Below are 12298 nucleotides of genomic sequence, written 5' to 3' on the forward strand. Positions count from 1 at the left end.
CAAGAGTTTTTACGTGGAATGTCAAGACTGATGTGGTTTCTTGTTGTTTTTATAGTCAAATATTGACAGCTCTGGTTGAACGACTTTCGAAGAACCGGTTCTGACCGCTATGCATGAATATATTTTCTCTTGCCGTCAAAGATGATGTTCCAATTAATTCTGCGAGATACATCTTTCAGAAGGAATCTAAAAAATAAAATAAAAATGTATTTTAAAGCTTTCTAGCTTCTTTAACAATATAAAATATTAAATATCTTGACCTCGACCTAAATTGTTTGAACATAAATATGTAAATCTCTACCACAATTGTGCACAGATGATAAGTCCCAAAACCACGAATTGAAAAGAGAATAGCTAAAGTCAACAGAGATGGCTGAAAACTTGTGCGACATACCAGCACTTTGTGGTCAATTAGTATAAGTGATAGAGACATGAAAAAACCCAGGCAGCTGTGGTAAAGTTTTTCAGACGAAAAGGAAAGAAGGTAGAACAACATAATAATAACAGTTAGATATTATTTAAGTTCGGACGCAGCTTGAATCACAGCAATGTTTGGTATATCAATTAAAGCTTTCACAGTAATAAGGTATGGAACTCTATATCCACTCTCCATACTTTATATTGTAAGATTTTTTTTAACAAAAAAAAGTTGCCTAACTGCTGACATGATTCCGGCCGAATAAGTAGCTGAAACAATAATTTCAAAAAGGGCATTAATGTTGAAGATATTTCCTATACAATGACCTATGATTTTTGAAAAATATCAAAAATCAAAAAAATGGCGTTGTTCTGAAAAAAATTCTAGTTTTTTTAATGCAAAATTGACAATTTTCAACAAAAAGAGCATAGGTCGTTGTATAGTAAATATATTCAAGAACTTTCAGTTTAAATTTGAAGTCGATCGGTCAATTTCTTGTTGAGTTAAGATGTCAGCAGTTTTGAGAAATGTCGTTTCAAGAAAAACAAGTTTAAAGTTTCGATTATAACGGCTTACGCTTGCGAGCGCTCGCTCTTACGAGCTTACCGCTTTCACAGGATATTTTTGAGAGTATCAACTATCGAATAAGCAAAAAATAAAAAAAATCGATTTTATGAAAATGTCACTCTGGGGCTATACCAGTTAAACTGTGCTCTCTAATTAAAAATTTGAGTTTTGTAGCATATGTTACAGCACTCTCCTAGGAGTCTTAATTATTTTTTTCATATTTTTTTTCATAATATAACATTTTCATATAATAAATCTGTATCGATATAAAGCTTTACGTATGTATATTGAACAACATTCGATAGAACTTCTTCGGAATATTGAGTTCGTTAAGGTTTCTCTATTGGAAATTTAATTTTTTGTAGGTTCTAGAAGATGCTTTAAATATTACAACAATTCGAACTATCTACACCGAGGTGTTACATCAAATTTCTTAATATATTTTCCATAATATGGTCTACAACTTTGCTTCCGCCGTTTTCCAATAGATGTCTCTAGGGTCAAGCACTGGTCGATTAAATCGATCTTGGACATTTGTGTCAACATTAACCCAACTAAATATTTCTTCCCAAACTTACTGTTTAGTACTGTTTGCATCCCAAACTTATTCTCAACTGTCAAAATGTCAATTTTTGAGCCGAATTCTCGACAATTGCACGGAATACGCATGCTGCCAGAAAGATGGTCAAAATAGTTGCTAGCGACGGTGAATATTTTGAATAACATTTTTGTAGCCGTTTTTATACAAAAAAAAACCTTAGATTTACAATAATCTAAAGATTCAGATGCTTAAGGCTCCGGTAATCAATTGTTAAAAATGTAATTCATCACTGTTTCAGTTTCTCTTTATTTGACATGTGGTGTAATGCTGTAAGTAGGAATCTATGAATTTATGTACTCGCTCTTCCACGATTTATATGTGTAAGCAAGTGTGTATTTTAGCATCGTCCAAAAGATATAAAAATTACTGTATATAGTACATATGTACAATAAAAGGTCTTCTGCTGCAGTTTCTGTTCTTGAACTAGTATTTTTTCGCAAAACCCTTGTTCTGTTCTATTCTGCTTTAAACAATGTAATATGGAGCTTTAGCTGTTAGTATATAGTACATAAGTATGAATCATATCTGGCATGAAGTAGATAGAGAATTGCTTGTTTCTTGATTACTCTTCTTCATCTTCGCGTAATCCACTTTCAGTTCAGTGCAGTGCAACGTTTCTTGTTAATGGAGCATTTATGATTTATAAACGCGTAAAAATTATTACCATTGCACCTTGCTGACATTGATTTAGCGCGTCTGACCGGTTTTTTATCCACACAACCGGTGTAATGTGAACACACCTCCATTAAGTTCAAGTGTATATACATCTGTTAGAATGTATATAGGGATGTAAGTCAAATGTATGAAAGGTGCATAGTATTAAGTGTGGTCAACGGTATGCGCTTTGTTTTCAATGTTAACGGGATAAATCACTGTGTAGCTTTTGTTTTATGAACTATGCAATTGACATAGTGTAAAGACTTACATCTGAGAGGTCATAAACCTGATTTTTTTTGTGAACAGACTCGTCTGCCAACATTACTGGACGGTGGGTGTAGTTCATCGGATAGTTTTTTACAGGAGAGGTTCTCTATCCTTATAACTGCTTTGGTTATTTTCATATCCGAACTTCTCTAGTACACAAGATGCTGTTGAGGCATACTTTCTTTATGTACAAGTTGGGTTCCATAGTTCTTTTAATCCCTGTAAGCTTTCGAAGTAGGGAGAGTTACTAACATTAGCGACAAAGCTATTAAGTTAAGCTAATGGAGACCTAACCGTAAATTTGATTTTGGCTTATAGTTTTAAGAAGTCGAACTGCATAGGGATCCCGTCGGGTAATCGGTAACATAGCCTACGATTGGATTAGATAGTGTGAGATTGATATCAACCCACTCTCTAAGATTAGCGGTAATGGATAAGTTGCTTATGTAACTCCATATGTATATCTATGCTATTTCTTATGTATTTCTGTTCCACTAAAGTACTCGTCTTTATGAGTTCACTGAGCACCAAATGTGTGGAAAACATTGAATTTTTAAGTTCAAACAAATGAGCTCGGAACTCTTTTCAAAAAAATTCAAAGTGCATTCAACACTTAAACGCGACTCCACACACTCATACTTACAACTGTTTTACAGTGGAAGGTGGAGAGTAACACTGATACCGAACTAGTGTATTTTTACTCTAACCGAAACCAGTATTAGAACCAGACTGAATTCTCTTATCTAAAATATAACTAACATTCCAGCGAATTGTGGGATCAATAAAGTGACATTGAACGAAGAGTTGTGGTACTGGGTGCTGAGGTAGACTACTAGATTTATACGTATGGATAATACTATATGAACTGTTGCAGTAACACCAGTTTTCTAGTAAGAGAAGTATATAAAAGCCTTGGATTACATTGGAGATGTTATTGTTTTTGGAAAGCGCTTCTACAAGCAGTGGGAACTTAATATACGTGGGTCATAAATTTGATTTTTGGATGAAGAATGGTAGATCTATCTACTTATTACCCACAATTTATTCAAAGTTTACCAGTTTAGCGCTCGTGCACTTCATTGTTTTGCCAGTACTTTCTGCCATATAGTCACGTTCTCGCGCACACACTTGCATGTGATGTTTATGAAATAATTTGCGATAGTAGTTATAAACATTTTTATCTTAAAGCTCATACACTTGAACAAAGTTTGAAAACACATTTGTGGCAATGCTATTTGCAACTGCAACGCATATGGGCTAGTATGCGAATGTGTGTAGAGTGCAAATGGCGGTTACCCTGTTGGAAAAGGCTTGATTTTTTTGTCAAAAGGCGCTATTGTAAAGCATTTGGTTTCAAGGTAGTAGACATTTGTATGGTAATGCTCCAATGACCTTATTATAAATCAACTTTTAAATCGGAAGTCGTTATATTTGAATCAGTTCTCGAATAAATCTTGCATTTATATATATATATATATATTTGGCGTAGGAACCGCTTTAAGCGATTATAGCCGAATCCACCAGAGCGCGCCACTCGTTCCTCCTGGAAACACCAACTGGAAACACTAAGTGAAGCCAGGTCACTTTGCACTTGGTCTTTCCACCGGAGTGGAAGTCGTCCTCTTCCGCGGCTTCCTCCAGCGGGTACTGCATCGAATACTTTCAGAGCTGGAGGGTTTTCTTCCATCCGTACAACATGACCTAGCCAGCGTAGCCGCTGTCTTTTTATTCGCTGAACTATGTCAATGTCGTCGTATAAATCGTACAGCTCATCGTTCCATCGTCTGCGGTATTCGCCGTTGCCAATGTTTAGAGGACCATAAATCTTGCGCAAAACCTTTCTCTCGAAAACCCCAAGAGTCGTCTCATCGGATGTTGTCATCGTCCACGCTTCAGCGCCATACATCAGGACGGGAATAATGAGCGACTTATAGAGTTTGATTTTGGTTCGTCGAGAGAGGACTTTACTTTTCAATTGCCTACTCAGTCCAAAGTATCAATATCATCGGCATACGCCAGGAGCTGTACGCTCTTGTAGAAGATTGTACCCTCTCTATTTAGCTCTGCTCCTCGTATTATTTTTTCCAGCAATAGATTGAAGAAGTCGCACGATAGTGAGTCACCCTGTCTGAAGCCTCGTTTGGTATCGAACGGCTCGGAGAGGTCCTTCCCGATCCTGACGGAGCTTTTGGTATTGCTCAACGTCAGCTTACATAGCCGTATTAGTTTTGCAGGGATACCAAATTCAGACATCGCGGCATAAAGGCAGCCTTAAAATCGATAAAAAGATGGTTAGTATCGATTCTTCTCTCTCGGGTCTTATCCAAGATTTGGCGCATTGTGAATATCTGGTCCATTGTAGATTTTCCATTGCATTTAATATAATGAAAAATATGTGGTAATTGAGTTTCACCAATAAAAATCAATATACCCGAATTTAATCTTTCTATAAACTTTCCCCGAACTCTTGATATTATGAAATGTTGGGTAAGTTTACTAAGATACATACATATACCTATTATATGCAGGATTCGACCTAAACCTAGACCATTTATAACTTTAAAAGTATTTATTGACCTATCCGATCTTAAGATTTACATTGAACGTCCCTTTAAATACTTTTTCAAAAACTTCTTTTAAAACTATTCACAGAGGTTTGAACAGAAATATCATGAAAGCGATTAAGATTGATGTTATCTCAAGTTCATTTACGTTTTGTTACGCCGATTATTGCACGAATATGATTACTCATCATTTTACACAATCAACTGTTACCCTAAATGTAGACTACTGAAATAATATCTAAAGCTTTGCCTACAATTAGGCGCATTATTGTTTTGAAAACATTTTTTCCTGCAGGCCACTCTCGCAATCAGTTCATGATGTGACCACCAATGCTTATAATGTTAAATATTTTTTTTTGTTCAACTAAGCTCAAGGCAATGCCCATAGAGTTCGCTGGAATGCATGCAGTTTGTAAGTGTATTAGTGTATGCATATACGAGTATTATGTTCGTGACATTGTTCTTGTTGTTGTGCAATGCGTTGCGCTTTCTTTCAACGCAGTGATGCGTAAATATGAACTTTTATGCCGAGCACGCACCACTACCATACATTCGCACACAGTGGTTCCCAAACAGTTTTCCCCTCTATCGCATACGTGTATATAAGTATATATTTCTCGGGCCGCGCATACTCGTGTGCAATGTGTGTAATAAAAAAAGTCACACAGCTGCGAATGTAGTTTTTTCACGTTGTTGCCTGGTGTGTATAAGTGCGCTTTAGTGGTATTAAGATTATTTATTCCAGCGCGTATGTGTGTGGTGGCGTTAGTAGTGCACTCACAACATGGCTACTTAACTGAATTTCAAAGGGCAACGTTAGTGTCAAAACTGCATAAAAAATAGAAAAAAAATCAAAAATTGTTTGTGCAAAAGAAGTTTGGAAAACACAGGGCTAATATGTATGCAGTCGCAGTGTTGTATTTGATATGCGCTTTAAAATAAATGCGATAAGTCAAAAAGGTGCGAAAGTTATAAAACCACAAACACTTCGTTATATACACATATCTATGGTATATCTATATTACTTTCCATAAAAAAAACTTGTTAAAAATACATATCGAATTCGAATTCGAACTAAATGCATAGCTCACTAAAAATACAGTTGAGCTTCCACTCTATGTGGCCCGTGCATTTAAAATGCATGACTGCCTGCGCGATGGCCATTTTGGCGTATTCCAATCGCAACGGAGTGGCTCTTCGGCGTGCGTTCAATTGAATTAAAATGTTCGCACATATCATGGCGTCAATGTTGTCGTTTTCACTTTGTTTGAAGTGCTTCGCACTCGGCGTTTTGAGCAAAACTTTTCAACGCCTGCACTATTACTACTATATACAAAGCTTAGTATATGCAATAGATGGTAAAAGACTCGTGAAAATATTATTCTAACTGTGTGAAATGAAAAAGGCAAGAGTAGGTTGGGGACTACATTCGAAAATATTTCAAAAATATACGGAATTTGAAAAAGTTGATGCATTTGCTAAGAAAATTGTACATTTGGCATCAGCATCCAGTATTAGATAAATTTGTATTGAGGGAATAATGAAATTTTGAATTCAAAAGTCGATGATGTGGCATCCTGGAATATCCACCAAATTGGTCAGACTACAAAACAAAAGTATATATGGTAAAGGAGTTGAAAGATACAGTGGAACTTCCATAACTCGAGCTTCTATAGCTCGAAGATCTCCATAACTCGAACTCTTGAATTGGCAATAGAAGTCAAATTTCATATAAATTACCTTCCATTCATCGTACTTTTCGACCAGGGCATAATACAAAATTTTAAATTTTACTATCGAGACAGAATTTTAAAAAAGTCCCTTTACATAGTATGGAGGCATACAACCTTATCTATCTATATTTTACAGCGTTTTGAAAAATTGAACGCTTTAATGAAAATTTCAATAACTCGAAGTCTCTCTAACTCGAAGTTTTTTGGTGGATTATGGTGATTTGAGTTAGAGAAATACCACTGCATTTCACTCCAGTGGGATCCAACTTTGAGGTAAATTGGTTCGTAAAAGTGATTTTTAGAAAACTTCTACTCAGCGCCTCCTATCACATTATGGATATGTTTTCCAAAAAAAATCGATTGATAAGCCTGTCTCCATGAAGTACTTTACGCAAGCGTCACTTATCATATAGACTTTTTATCGGATTACAGTTTCTGATATAAAATATAGAAAATTTAGAAATAGTATTAAAAATCAATAAATTTTTCTAATATCATTTTTGATTTTTGTTTAGAAAATACAACATTTTACAACACTTTGTAAAATATTCAAAATAAAAACATTAAAAATTCTTCTCGTGACATTCTAAATAGAAATGTTTGCATTCTTTCTACTAGAAACATTATTGGAATTCACATTGGCCTGGGAAATATTTCATGAATTGGTAATATTCTGCAATTTTTATTCATAGATCCACATACTAACTAATCTAGAATTGCAGTCATATGAAGAAAATAATTGTGAATCTTCAAGCCAGTGCCCGGAAAAATCTTCAAGTACGAAATGCAATTGAAATTCGAATTGTCTTTTAAATTTTGATCTGTATTGGAGATTTTGATAATGCTACTGTCAAACGAAACTTTAAATAAATTTAAATATGTATATTGTGTACTAAATTGAATTCGCGACTTTAAAGTTGAAAGATGATTTTTAAATAATAAGTATACGTATTGAATCTGAAGAGTTCAAAAGCAATTAAAATTTATTTAAGAGAACTCGCTTAATACCGACTTATGTAAATCTCTGAGTTCGAGCGCTGTAGAAATCTGTAGTCAAATTTTATCATCTAGTCTCTATAAAAGAGTTTTGAAATTTACCCATTATCTTTATATAAGGTATTCCTCTGTTCTCCATAAAATGGCTGGACCGATTCGAATGCTATTTTAATGTATAGAAATTTTATTTGGGAAATGTTTTATAATTGGATGACGCTACTGTCGGTGTACCAAATATTCAATCTAATTAGATATTAACTCCAATTATTTTTTTTAAGTTTTTTGTTTAATATTAAAATAGCTTGAAATATCATAACATCTGTCGGGTCCGCTAGCTACTATATAAAATTAAAATATCACATTGATAACTCAAGACCAAAATGCTTGTTTTTGCTTATATCTTCCTTTTCTTTGCCTATGACAATACATATATCGATACCGATTTCTTTACCCGATTTACATCCAGCTTTCTGAGGGCAACATTTAGGAACTGCGCATATAGGTATAACAATTCTCATCTGGATCCGTCTGTTCGTTGAGTGAACTTTAACTACCGAATCATATACGGTATACGATGAATGAAAAGATATACACTGATTTCGAGCATTATTGAATCAGAGTTGCCACATATATTCAAAGATTCATTATTGCCTGATAATTGGGATCCAAAGGTGATTGGATTAAAAATGTCGAACTATAATTCGCCTCCGCCCACCAATCCTTCTTCCGTTTTTGCAAATCTCGTACACATCGAGCTTCACCACTTGGTAGCCACGCTCGCCCGGCGATGTTATAGTGTTGCCGGGAATCTTGCTGATCTGCAAATTAGATTGAGAGATTAATCCAATGTTGGAGCGTGAATTTCCAACTTGGAACTACTTGGACAGGTAGTAAGGGCACACCTGATGAATTGTTGGAGTAGTTGCAATCGTGGATGACATGGAGGTGATTTCCATTATACGCGATTATGAGGATGGCCCCTGAAATTTTTCGATGTAATTGTTGGTAATCCAAGTTGATGTTTCCAAAGTTATAGTCATTGGTTCCAAAAACATCGTGCACCACTCGCTGTTTAACAGGAGTTGAACTAAATGTTTCAACGAACACTTGACTAATTCTTTCTTTTGGGCTATTAATACTTTCTGCGCATACAGGAGGGAGTCCATCAATATATGAAGATTCCGTTTCGCTTCGTACTATTTCTGCTTCAAGGAGAGTGAGATCAAAATCTCTAACGTTGTACTCATATGTAATAGGAACTCGTTCATGCATATCAGCATAATTAAAGAAAGAAGAGATATATGCGTCGGGTTTTTTTCCTCAATAGTCGCCTTTTTCATCTCCCCATCTATATCCAATTTCCTTTTCTTCTGATTGTCCTGATTGGTGTCCTTCCTTTTTCGTTTTTTTTTCCTTCACTATCGTCTCCTCCACTGTTTGAGTATTCGGAATAATCATCCGTTCGGAGTCGTTTTCTAACGTCTGGCCAAGGTAATCTTCCTGTTCGTTTTCTGACATCACTGGGGATTCGCCGTCGCTATCGCCACTTTGATAATACTAAAGCTCTGTACCATATTATCTATTTTTATTACTTCATAACATGATTTCTATGGATGGTTTTAGTTCGACTGCTCCCATTTTAAAACTCCAATAAGACTGTAAGATTCCTTAACAATAGTCTTATTTATTGTATACTTAATTCAATGTAATGATGCTTTCTTATTCGTTTTTAGTAGATACGACAATTACAAGGGATTGAGAGTGGTTAGTATGTAAATTCCCCATTCAGTCAGATATAGCAAAATCCATAGTTGCCACCTAATTTGGTTGATACAATTCCGGAAATTTTGAGAAATATTCTAAAATATTGATAGGGTAGTTCTAAAACTCAAAATTTTAAAATCTTTGTTTTTTATAAAATTTTACTGGATTTTTTTTCGAAAATGAAATTTTTTGGAAAATTTTTAATTTATTTGGAAGATTTAAATTTTACATTGACTTCTCTTTAGAAATCGTTATTATGTCATAAACAAGTAGTTTAATATTAAATTTTGTCATCGGAAAGAAAAGCGCCGAGTAGCATTTTAAGGGAAGTCATCAACAACGAAAACGGTAACATGACTTCCGCTTTCGAAGCTCAAATGCTTAAATGCGCACAAATACATATGAACACTCGTATATATCACTGAAACAACAACAACTGCAACAATGGTATAAAGCACACTTGTGCCAGCGGCTCAATGCAAAGTACCAGAATACCCATACACATGTATGTATGTATGTGTGTGTATGTGCGTATGCTCGATTTGTACGCCATAAAACGTTTCTCTTGTAAATTTATGATTTTCAATAAAATGCCAATAATATTTTTTACGCTAATGCGACAATGCGCAGCAAATGTCAACGACATGCTCGTACATAAATAAACGATGTTCGTAAACGAAATGCAAATAAAACAGAACAGAGGCAAGAAGAACAATTTGAAAATGCCAAAAGGCGACAGCAGTCATTTGTGAATAAACATGGACAGCTAAAATAATGATAAGCAAAATGATAAAATAAAAAAATTACAAAAACAAATACGACAAAAACAACAGCAAAATCTTCCAAAAAGATAAAATAATATAAACAGAACATTGGCAACACATGTCGCTGGATGTCAGAGAATATTTTAGAAAAGGGTACGCGAGTGGGCTCTTACCTCAGCTGAAAGCCAATAAATTAGGCAATAATATGAGACTGGCAAGACAGCTAAGTTGTTGTTGTTGTTGTAATATAAAAAGCCAAGTGACTGAGGGCAATTGCTATAAATTGTCAAATTATGTTTTTCTAACGCGAAATGTTGCTTTACATGGCTTTTTGTTGTTGTTGTTGTTTTCACTTTTTTGCGATTTTTTTCTGGGTCTTCTTCTTCTGGTTTTGCCTTTGCTTTATCACTTGATGATACTGCCGTGTATTAGCAGCGCATCACGTAGCTCGTAAGCGAGGCGCGTGTCGTTGATTGTGCACTGTGATTTATGTGGCAAGGCGGCAGTTGTATGTGTGTGTGTGTGTAGACTGCTATCTTGCAACGCGCTAGTAAAAATTGGCGCAAAAAATAACGCTAAGCGGCAAAGGGCACACAAACGATTTGACACTACTTTTTTAGGCCTCGTTTTTTCAAAAGATTCTCTGTGGCGCCTCACACACTCGCATACACACAGCTAAGCATAAGCCTTGCTCTACATTTTACCTTTTCGCCAACAACACAACTTCGCATTATTTGTGTTTTTGTTTTTGTTTTTGTTTTTTTTTTTGGCATTTCATGTGTCTATGAGAAATTATTCGCCGGTAGTATGATTTATAGGCGTCATACAACGGGATGTGTTTAATCGGATGCCACGTACGACCACTGATTTTCGCGTTGCATACCCGAGCAATAATGTGTGTGTGTACGGGTGCTTTGGCTGCGCTGCGTTGTCCGCACATAAAGTTTTTGAATTTTGTAGTTTCAATGCAATTCCAGTCGAGTGCCTTCAATAGATAAGCGGTAGGCTGGCAATTTTTTCCTCGGCAAATGTGTCAACGCGACGTCAGTGTTGCATCAATGCCCACATACACTCACACACACACTCACACGCAAAAGTTTTATGGCGAAAAATTGCTTTTCAGGTCAGCAGTATCTTTACTGCGGGTCGTAGGAGTTGACTTTTGGGTGCAGGTTTTTTCGCTCCTTTTTTAGGTTTAGTGTTTCTCGGGGTATTTAAACTACTATTAGAGGTTGCCGAATCTTTAAAGAAGCTTTTCGTTGATGCTCTAAAGCTTTAAAAAAGTTTTTTTTTTAAGAAAATGGCTTTCACTTTTTAATATATTCATAAGAGGGCTTTAACTAAAATATTTATAAAAAAATACTTTATAGTGGAGTATAGTTTTTTATCAAATATTAAAATCACTTCTAAAATAAATTACACAGCCACGCAAAAAAAATAATTTTGTCATGACCTGAGGGTCTTACTATGTGTGTCTTATGTTTTTGAGCTCGAGTTCCATTCAACCCCATCAGATCAGTGTTTTGACATAGCCCCAGAAAACGAAGATGGCGGAGAGCTTTTTCACAACTTCGTCGGAATCGTTGTAAACTCGTTATTCGGGGGTTTTCGGGGTCACTGATTATGAATCCGGTGTTGGTTTTTCGATATTAAAAATGGCGGATCCAATATGGCGGACGCTATTTTGAAAACTTTATCGGATTCACTTGAAACTCGTTATTCGGGAGTTTTCGGGGTCGGTGATTACGAATCCGGTGAGGGTTTTCCAAAATTCAAAATGGCGGATGCAATTTTTTCCATATTTTTCTATATTTATGGAAAAATTGGAACGGTCATTTTAGTGTTCAAAGTGAAACCGTGCAAATAATGAAAATTTATTTTTGAAAAGGGTTGCCATTTCACAAAATTTTAATTCAATATGAGCGGATTTGAGGTTTGGAAAATGGTTGCCACTTGGAAAAAACAGT

The 12298-nt window shown here is 35.4% G+C and overlaps 2 long non-coding RNA genes across 3 annotated transcripts in view; both read left to right on the top strand.

Annotated features, from left to right (window-relative positions):
- The window catches only part of LOC114803694 (uncharacterized), a 156921-nt gene that overhangs the window by 57154 nt on the left and 87469 nt on the right, over positions 1–12298 (top strand). The gene's annotated exons all lie outside the window — the stretch shown is intronic.
- On the top strand, positions 7318–7709 carry LOC114803693 (uncharacterized). Its single transcript, XR_003752133.2, has 2 exons — positions 7318–7472; positions 7530–7709. It is a non-coding gene; the product is annotated as an uncharacterized LOC114803693 (long non-coding RNA).

Source organism: Zeugodacus cucurbitae, chromosome 5 (assembly GCF_028554725.1).
Source record: "Zeugodacus cucurbitae isolate PBARC_wt_2022May chromosome 5, idZeuCucr1.2, whole genome shotgun sequence".
NCBI classification, from domain to species: domain Eukaryota; kingdom Metazoa; phylum Arthropoda; class Insecta; order Diptera; family Tephritidae; genus Zeugodacus; species Zeugodacus cucurbitae.